The sequence below is a fragment of the Cucumis melo genome, unplaced genomic scaffold, assembly GCF_025177605.1.
Source record: "Cucumis melo cultivar AY unplaced genomic scaffold, USDA_Cmelo_AY_1.0 utg000704l, whole genome shotgun sequence".
Lineage (NCBI taxonomy): Eukaryota > Viridiplantae > Streptophyta > Magnoliopsida > Cucurbitales > Cucurbitaceae > Cucumis > Cucumis melo.
In genome coordinates this window covers 449-10,000 of record NW_026124161.1, presented here as the reverse complement: position 1 = coordinate 10,000, position 9,552 = coordinate 449, and the positions used below count along the sequence as shown (strand labels likewise).

At 33.3% G+C, this 9,552-nt stretch overlaps 2 non-coding genes across 2 annotated transcripts; one reads left to right on the top strand and one right to left on the bottom strand.

The window, feature by feature from the left end:
- The first annotated feature begins 5,809 nt into the window (after positions 1-5,809).
- Positions 5,810-5,882, top strand: TRNAT-UGU (transfer RNA threonine (anticodon UGU)). Its single transcript has one exon. It is a non-coding gene; the product is annotated as a tRNA-Thr (tRNA).
- Positions 5,883-7,142: 1,260 nt separating this feature from the next.
- Positions 7,143-7,229, bottom strand: TRNAS-GGA (transfer RNA serine (anticodon GGA)). The gene has a single exon. It is a non-coding gene; the product is annotated as a tRNA-Ser (tRNA).
- Between the last annotated feature and the right edge of the window lie 2,323 nt (positions 7,230-9,552).

Genomic DNA, 9,552 nt, shown 5'->3' with positions numbered 1-9,552 from the left:
CACGAGTAGAGGCTATCAATGGCGTACCTAGTTAATGCGTCTAAATAATAAAGTGAAATGAAATTTTCATGGAAAAAAGAATTACAATTAAAAAATGAAATAAATATAGAGTCGGATGGAAAAGATAGAAAATCACTAGAACAAAGTTGAGTAGAAAAACTTATTAGATACCATTGCTTCTGTGGTATCTAATAAGTTCTACCTACTATTGGATTTGAACCAATGACTCCCGCCGTATGAAAGCGATACTCTAACCACTGAGTTAAGTAGGTCATTTATCATCACAAAGAAAAAAAAATGAGCCCTATCACATCGATAGATTATAAATCGAATATTATTGATAAGCAATACCAATCAAACAAATCAACAAAATAGATTATAGAATATTCATCTTGACAAGAAATTATCTACATGATAAGATATGTATCACAAGGGCTATAGCTCAGTTGGTAGAGCACCTCGTTTACACGCGCGCCAATGTTTTTCAGAGAAGTACATCATGTAATCAAAAAAGTTGATCTTATTGAGAAATCGATGTCTTACTCTATTACTTTTAGGGAACAAAACAAGAGAACAGTAGCCTGACAAAAAGTTCGGTCCGAATCGAGTGCCCCATTTAGGCACTAAAAAAATCCATCATTGATTTGAGATATTGATAAGGTGAATACCCAGTCTATTCAATGCTAGGCATAATGAGTATCAGGACCTCAAAAAAAATGATCTTTCGTCCTATCTTATGAACAACTTTAAGGTGTATGAAGTTTCATATTTTATTCTTTAAGCAGAAGCAGGACGATAGAGATTCCATTTAACTTAAGTTGATCTAGGTCAGAAGCATACCTACGTCAGGATAACCCCTTCTTTGAAAAACTTTGGTAGTGCTCCGAGATTCGAATCAAAATAATGAATCAGAGCACATGGAACCATCTCCCTTTCTTTCTGTCAAGAAAAAATATGGTAGACTAACTTATTTATAACAGTTAATGAAAGAGCCCAATGCAAAAAAATGCATGTTGGGTCTTTGAAACAGTTCAAATCATTTTGATAATAATAAGTTTGATCTGTTTTACCGAGAAGGTCTACGGTTCGAGTCCGTATAGCCCTATATTATTAATAATTCAAAAATAGAATCGTTTTCCTTTCCTCATTATTGTTTGTATTGTTTGTAATTGGCCACTTGATTTGGTTCATCATTAATGTCTTATCTTTGTAGATGAATTACATATGAAAATTTTCCTATTTTCCCATACAAAATCAAGAAATTAGTAATACTTCTTTTCTTTGGGATACCTACCCAATTCTAGTAAATTTTTGGAGTCAAAATCATGACATGAAACCGGTTAAAAACTCCACCATAACCCAATGCAAATCGAATGCACTAGTAAATCACATGGATCTAGGAACGACTTACTGTATTTTATTTGTGGACAAGCTAGAGTTTGAGAAACGAAGATCTTTGGTAACTTTCATTGTAAACATTCTCAAATAGGCTTTTCTGTTGGTATACCTTATCTAGTAAAGCACAAAACTAAAGTAGTCGTCTTCTCTTTCCTTCTTCAATCACTAAAAGTTCCTAAATGGAAATTCCGACTATATGTATCCTCTCTATATAAATATATAATATTTAATATATATTTATTATGGATATAATAGATATTATATAAATAGGATTATAGTGGATGAATCTTCAAACGAGACATGTACCGATCGACTAATCCGGTATATTTTCCACATTGATAGGAGTACGTTTATGTTTCTGCTTTACGAATATGATATTTTCTGGGTATTTCTAATAATATCAAGTCTTATTCCTATTTTGGCATTTCTAATTTCTGGAGTTTTAGCCCCTCTTAGCAAAGAGCCAGAGAAACTTTCGAGTTATGAATCGGGAATAGAACCAATGGGCGATGCTTGGGTACAATTTAGAATCCGTTATTATATGTTTGCTCTAGTTTTTGTTGTTTTTGATGTTGAAACAGTTTTTCTTTATCCGTGGGCAATGAGTTTTGATGTATTAGGGGTATCCGTCTTTATAGAAGCTTTAATTTTCGTGCTTATCCTAATTGTCGGTTTAGTTTATGCATGGCGAAAAGGAGCATTGGAATGGTCTTAGTTTTTGAATATTCAGACAATTAAAAAAAACATTGAGACAGTTATGAATTCCATCGAGTTTCCCTTACTTGATCGAACAACCCAAACTTCAGTTATTTCAACTACATCAAATGATCTTTCAAATTGGTCAAGACTCTCCAGTTTATGGCCGCTTCTCTATGGTACCAGTTGTTGCTTCATTGAATTCGCTTCATTAATAGGTTCACGATTCGACTTTGATCGTTATGGACTGGTACCAAGATCTAGTCCTAGACAGGCAGACTTAATTTTAACAGCGGGTACGGTAACAATGAAAATGGCTCCTTCTTTAGTAAGATTATATGAGCAAATGCCTGAACCAAAATATGTTATTGCTATGGGAGCATGTACAATTACAGGAGGGATGTTCAGTACCGATTCTTATAGTACTGTTCGGGGAGTCGATAAGTTAATTCCTGTCGATGTGTATTTGCCGGGTTGTCCGCCTAAACCCGAGGCTGTTATAGATGCTATAACAAAACTTCGTAAGAAAATATCTCGAGAAATCTATGAAGATCGAATTAAGTCTCAAGAGGAAAATCGGTGTTTTACTACCAATCACAAATTTCATGTTGGCCCAAGTACTAATACTGGAAATTACGATCAAGGATTACTCTATCAACCATCATCTACTTCAGAGATCATCCCTCCTGAAACTTTTTTCAAATACAAAAGTGCAGTCTCTTCCTACGAATTAGTAAATTAGGCCGTATACTTTTTTTGTACAGAATAACAAAGCAAAGAACGAGTGAATCTTCATCAATTTTTCATTGTAAATGGGAAATACTTATACAAATAAAAATAAAAAAATGGGGGGGGGGAGAAGATGCAGGGTAATTTGTCTTCTTGGCTAGTCAAACATGGACTGGTTCATAGATCTTTGGGTTTCGATTACCAAGGAATAGAGACTTTACAAATAAAGCCCGAGGAATGGCATTCCATTGCAGTCATTTTATATGTATATGGTTACAATTATCTACGTTCCCAATGTGCTTATGATGTAGCACCAGGCGGACTGTTAGCTAGTGTGTATCATCTTACGAGAATCGAGTATGGTATAGATCAACCGGAAGAGGTATGCATAAAAGTATTTGCCGCAAGGATAAATCCTAAAATTCCGTCTGTTTTCTGGGTTTGGAAAAGTGCGGATTTTCCAGAAAGGGAATCTTATGATATGTTGGGAATTTCTTATGATAATCATCCACGTCTAAAGCGTATCTTAATGCCTGAAAGTTGGGTAGGATGGCCCTTACGTAAGGATTATATTGCCCCCAATTTTTATGAAATACAAGATGCTCATTAAATAATACGAAACTAATCTTCACTTCGACAACTCAAGATATTCAAATACATTTTTACGTTCTCTTATAGATATAGCATAGTAATTGAAGTCTCATTCATCTTATTATTATTGATTAAAAAAAATACAATTAGAGATTTGGTGAGATTATCCAATTTGTAAGATACTTATTTTGGATGAGCCACAAGCTAATAGGATGAACTAAATGAGTTCTGCATTATGAACTATGTATCACGCATATGACTTATAGATGTGCTTTAAAAAGTCACATAGGGTGAAATGAAGAAATATAATATGAAAAGAGAATCGGATTCTATTTGTACTGTATCTGAGATGAATCTTGGCCATTCCCGCCTTTCAACTCCCCTAGACTAGACTTTTGGGTCTTATAAGGAACTAATTGAAACTTTCAAATATGTATAAAATAGGAATTGAACGCCAGGAGACAGAGTATGAACAAATAAAAAAGAAGAGGAAACAAAAGAAAATTCTTTTCTTTTACATATCTATATACATCCTTTACATATTTCTATAAATATCCTCTTTATCTTTACTTGTCTATTTTCGACATCTATAAATAGAGTAAAAAATATATATAGTTTAGTTAAAGGGTAGATTTCCAGACATCATCATGTATCAGTATTTTTCATGATCTATATTATTAATGAATCCGTAGAATAGATACTCATACAAATTCATGATGTGCCAAGAACCAGATTTGAACTGGTGACACGAGGATTTTCAGTCCTCTGCTCTACCAACTGAGCTATCCCGGCCATTTCCGACACATTATCCTTATTTTAATAGATGACTTTGGTCTATGTCAATTGTAAATAAGAAAAAAGGTATTCCAAAGTCTTCTTTTTGAAGATATACGAAATTTCAGGGCTTGGATAAGCCTTTCGAAGTTTCAGTACAGTAGACAGTTAATCATTCAAATTTCACAGATTACTTGCGCAAGGATGTTCGTTTGTACGTCTATCATATAGAATATATACCACAAGCCTTGTGATAAGAAATCAAATTTCCGCTCAAATACGCTTGTGAAAGAGTCGAATGAATGAGAAACATAACAAAGTCTGAATTGCTAATGAACGGATAAATAATTAAAGAGGCCAACGGGCCTTTTTAGGGTTTTGGGGATAGAGGGACTTGAACCCTCACGATTTTAAAAGTCGACGGATTTTCCTCTTACTATAAATTTCATTTTTGTCGTTATTGACATGTAGAATGGGACTCTATCTTTATTCTATTCGATCTGATTAATCAATTCTTCAAAAGATCTATCAGACTATGATGGAGTAAATGATTTGATCAATGAATATTCGATTATTTTTTCAACTTGTAGATCTTGGAATCGATTCATAACAATTCGTTCATTTTTATATATAATTTTATATATATATATAAATATAAATATAAAAAATTATAGAAATATAAAAAATAGAGATTCGAGTTGTCATTAATCAATATAGTATTTCAGTACGTAATACGTTTATCTTTCATCGTTTCTGGAGTTTCGATGGAAGGATTCATTCCTTTACTAACGCAACGTCGTCAACTCCATTTGTTAGAACAGCTTCCATTGAGTCTCTGCACCTACCCTTTTTTTTCGGAAAAAAGGATTTGGCTCAGGATTGCCCATTTTTAATTCCAGGGTTTCTCTGAATTTGAAAGTTATCACTTAGTAGGTTTCCATACCAAGGCTCAATCTAATTAAGTCCGTAGCGTCTACCGATTTCGCCATATCCCCCTCTTTTAAGATTAGTATCGCATTATGATGTCCTTCCCCGTTTTCTTTCATTTGTATTATACTGGAACCACTCAAGTCATTAGAATACCGATTCCTCTATTGAAAAGTGTTTCCTCCTATTGGATTTCTTGTCTATCTTCTTTCATCTCTCTCTTCTCTATCGGAGACCCATATTTGTTCCGATCCAAAATGATTCTATCATTTCTGTATCTGCAATTCAATATATATCAATATAGATAGATATATGAACATATATATTTGCCCCTCTTTCTATTATTTTTTTAGTAAAAAATTTAATACTTAAACGGTCGATTCCCTTGTTCGTCTTATCTTCCACCTTTCAGAATGAAAACATAGAAACGCTTCATTATCATCTCAATTGCATTAAATGCAATTAAGATTAACACATTAATTATTGATACACATCCATTTGATAAATAGATCAAAATTTTCTATCGCTATATTCTATTAATCGTTATATTAATTATTATGTTCTATAATAGAACAATTCCAATATTGAATATTTATTTGAAATGAAATTAGATTCTATATTCATATTAATTAGGAATAGCTAAGATCCCAGTAATTTAGTAAATTACTATGCATGTAACATTTCTGTTATGTGAGCCCGCTTAGCTCAGAGGTTAGAGCATCGCATTTGTAATGCGATGGTCATCGGTTCGATTCCGATAGCCGGCTTTTCTCTATTGATTTTATTTTTGACATAATTGATAAATCAAATAAATAAAGAAACGACTTCTTACCCTTTTTCAAAGGTCACCGATCTATGATGTCGTAGGAACTTACTTACCTTTATGACTAAAGGAGGGGTTCTATTTCTGTAGAACAAATCAAGAAAGGAACTCTTACTTTTTTATATCATTTACATATACAATAGGATCCGGATATTGATCCAAGTTATCTAATTATTCTTTGTTTTGTAGTACAATACTTTACTGGATTTCACTTCATTTATAATATTTATCATTTAGTTTTCATTTAAGTTTATGAAATTTAAATAAAATAAAATGTTTATGAAATTTAAATAAAATAAAATAAGGAGTCTTTATGTCGCGTTACAGAGGGCCTCGTTTCAAAAAAATACGCCGTCTGGGGGCTTTACCGGGACTAACTAGTAAAAGGCCCAAAACCGGAAACGATCTTAAAAACCAATCGCGTTCCGGTAAAAAATCTCAATATCGTATTCGTTTAGAAGAAAAACAAAAATTGCGTTTTCATTATGGTCTTACAGAACGACAATTACTTAAATACGTTCGTATCGCCGGAAAAGCCAAAGGATCAACGGGTCAAGTTTTACTACAATTACTTGAAATGCGTTTGGATAACATCCTTTTTCGATTGGGTATGGCTTCGACTATTCCTCAAGCCCGACAATTAGTTAATCATAGACATATTTTAGTTAATGGTTCTATAGTGGATATACCAAGTTATCGGTGCAAACCCCGAGATATTATTACAGCAAAAGATGAAAAAAAATCGAGAACACTGATTCAAAATTATCTTGATTCATCCCCCCCTCAGGAATTGCCAAAACATTTGACTCTTCAGCCATTGCAATATAAAGGATTAGTCAATCAAATAATAGATAGTAAATGGGTCAGTTTAAAAATAAATGAATTGCTCGTTGTAGAATATTATTCTCGTCAGACTTAAACCTAACTAAAAAACAAGGGTTCGGACAATTTCGTCCTCCCCTTCGCCGAAGTCTAAGTAAAGAGACCGAAGGAAAGTAAGGTTTTGATCCGGAAATTTTTCTATCATTCATCTATCATTGATCGGTAGGGGGATTTTCATCTCTTGTGCATTCTTTCCAGTCTTTTCGTTTCCGTACCACAAAAATTCGAAATAAAGAATCCATAAAGGTCTAACCGTTGGAATAATAGTATCGATTGTTATTTGATTTGATACATTGTGGTCAGTAACATTGTTGAATTAGTACGGAAAGAGAGGGATTCGAACCCTCGGTAAACAAAAGCCTACATAGCAGTTCCAATGCTACGCCTTCAACCACTCGGCCATCTCTCCTACAGAATGATTATGGCCCAGAAACCGAGTTAATAGTGAGTCATTAATATTCAATTTTTTTTTTGATAGGCACGTCCAACCAATTCTAACTATACAAATAATTTTTTTTTAACTATGTTTAATGGATACTTTTAGCTCATGATTCTATTTAGTTTTTTAAACTATGATTCCTTTTTTCTAAAAATTCGACTTTTACAGTTTTCGATTTTTCACCAACAACTGTTTATCCCATACATATATCTAGTCACAAGTTATGAATCATAGAATGATTATTCGATTCTTTTTGCTCTTTTTTGTATCATAATTCAATCAAAAAACTTCTAGAATTACCCCAGTCAGATAAATAAAATTCTTTTTTTCTTCAACTTCGCTGAAATCAGAATAGTTCTCTTCATTCTGATCCTACTACATTTGGATGAAATTTAACCGGATTGAAATATTTCTTCTCTTTTATTGATTCCTGTGAAATCAAAAAGAAACAATTTTAATATCGAGTGGGATTTTTTAATGAATCCGTTTTTATGTTATTTCGTACTATGCAATTCCTTTGTTTGTGGGATCATTTTCTCACGAGAGGTAATTAAAAGAAATTATAGAATGGGGTTGTTACCGATGCCTAGATCTGGTGGGATAAATGGAAATTTTATCGATAAGACCTTTTCAATTGTAGCCAATATCTTATTACGAATAATTCCGACAACTTCCGGGGAAAAAGAGGCATTCACCTATTACAGAGATGGTGCGATTTGATTTTTTTTTTTTTCAATTTTCTTTACCGCTCTCCGTCTTAGTAGAAAGACACAGTATTCGGGATAGAAAGAAAACAATAATTGAAATAAATCTACGCTTCTTGGAGGTGCAATTTGAAAATCAAAAAATTCCTTCTGTCGTGTATCCCCGATTAATGTAACCTTAGATGCTAGAATTGTCGATTCTAGTATTAAGCGAAAGGTGTAACCTATGGATTAAGTCAACCCTACTCCACTAGTAAAAATATTCACTAGTAAAAATAGGTAGCAGAGGGGAAGAAGCACTACACCTAGGAATCAACAACACGAAAACTTTGTTATAAATTATACCTTTTCCTTATCGGGATCGGAACTTAGAAAAATGGTTGGGACAACAAACATCCATCTCGTTTGTATTTTGGATACCTGTATAACCATCGAAGACTGTTGAAGTGACTAATTCCTGGAAATTTAGAGGCGTTGAGGACAAAGAAATTGTTAGAGTTACCATTTTTATTTTTATCTAGTAAACCATGCTTGATGTTAAGAAAAGATCTTTTACAGGAAGGTTGGCTAGAGATTTTTTGTAAAAACGCTAGTCCCATGAGTTCATAATGAGAGTATTTCAATGTTTTTTGATTTCATGTATTATTCTCATCTCATTATGCGCATCAGATAAAGGGGGAGCCGTATGAGATGAAAATCTCACGTACGGTTCTGGAACGGAGATTCTTTCAATGGAATAACGAACGACCGTAACGGATGTCGGCTCAATCCGAAGGAAATTATGCGGAAGCTCTACAGAATTATTATGAAGCTATGCGACTAGAAATCGATCCCTATGATCGAAGTTATATACTCTATAACATAGGTCTTATCCACACAAGGAACGGAGAACATACAAAAGCTTTGGAATATTATTTTCGGGCACTAGAACGAAACCCGTTCTTACCACAAGCTTTTAATAATATGGCTGTGATCTGTCATTACGTGCGACTATCTCCACTATAGAAAGAAAAAAAAGAGAAAATTCGCTAATAAATACTAAAAAAAATAGGCTTTCTACATATGTATTGTCCAAACTAACGATTTGTATCAGCTGTAGCAAAGAAAGAAACTTCATAGAAGCAGAAATATGAAGAAATAGGTATGCCTAGATACTTTATTCTATGGATAAAGGATCTAATTGATAGAAGAAGCACCGTAAAGATCAATTAGTCAGGTTTTTGGCCGATACAATAAAAACTGCTTACTTATATCATGATATAAGATCAAAATGAAGGAATCCACTTATGTAATAGGGTGGATCCCCTACAATATTGAGCAGCGGTGTAGCATCAGATCCCAAAGACAGTAAGTCTTTTCTTTCTTATGAAGGAAAGTCTTTTTCAAGGATTCTATATAAATTTCTAGATGAAACCGAGATAGTTATCTTTCAGAAAATTGTAACGATAGTGGGTGGAATGCCTATGCTTTATTCTTCTGAAGGTGGGAGAAAAGATAAAACTTATTTAATTATTCAGCAAAATTGAAGTTTGAAACTTATATAATTAACCGCTTTTGCTTAACTCGAGAAAAAAAAATGGGCTAGATCT